A 969-nucleotide genomic window follows, 5' to 3' on the forward strand; every position below is an offset into this window, starting at 1 on the left:
CAACCTTATTGTTGCAAAGCATAATGATGGCATCGGTTACAGAAGAATGTCTAAACTTCTGAAGGTTCCAGTAACTTTAGCTTTTATCACAAATTTTGTGCATTTTATTTATTAGCTACTGGGTGAATTTTAGCTCTAGCTATGGTTTTCTTTTAGTCAGTTTGTCTCAATTTAGCTTGTAGCTGCTGTTTGAGCTTTTAGCCACGTTTTTGCTGAGATTTAGTGTTATTTACTTCAGCTTCAGCTGTTAGAAAATGCTAATTCATCTAGTTTTTCAGTTTTCTTCCCCTCTGAGAAACTTTTATAAACACAACTGACCATGAATTTTTTTGGAGGTCGTGGTGGACCCTAGGCTGCTCATCATGAGACCTTCGGCTTCTCTTCGTTAGGAGTGTTGGAGGTCCTGTCAGGACCCTCAGCTGATCTTCATAAGGATTTGTGGAGGTCCTGTCAGGACCCTCAGCTGCTCATCATAAGGCTTTGTGGAGGTCCTGTCGGGACCCTCGGCTGATCTTCATAAGGATTTGTGGAGGTCCTGTCAGGACCTTTGGCTGATCTTCATGAGGCTTTGTGGAGGTCCTGTCAGGACCCTCGGCTGATCTTCATAAGGATTTACGGAGGTCCTGTCAGGACCCTCGGCTGATCTTCATATGGATTTGTGGAGGTCCTGTCGGGACCTTCGGCTGATCTTCATAAGGCTTTGTGGAGGTCCTGTGAGGACCTTCGGCTGATCTTTATGAGGCTTTGTGGAGGTCCTGTCAGGACCCTCGACTGATCTTTGTGGAGGTCCTGTCAGGACCCTCGGCTGATCTTCATTAGGATTTGAGGAGGTCCTGTCGGGACCCTCGGCTGATCTTTGTGGAGGTCTTTTCAGGACCCTCGGCTGATCTTCATTAAGATTTGTGGAGGTCTTGTCGGGACCCTTGGCTGATCTTCATAAGGATTTGTGGAGGTCCTGTCAGGACCCTT

Source organism: Austrofundulus limnaeus, unplaced genomic scaffold, assembly GCF_001266775.1.
Source record: "Austrofundulus limnaeus strain Quisiro unplaced genomic scaffold, Austrofundulus_limnaeus-1.0 Scaffold151, whole genome shotgun sequence".
NCBI lineage: Eukaryota > Metazoa > Chordata > Actinopteri > Cyprinodontiformes > Rivulidae > Austrofundulus > Austrofundulus limnaeus.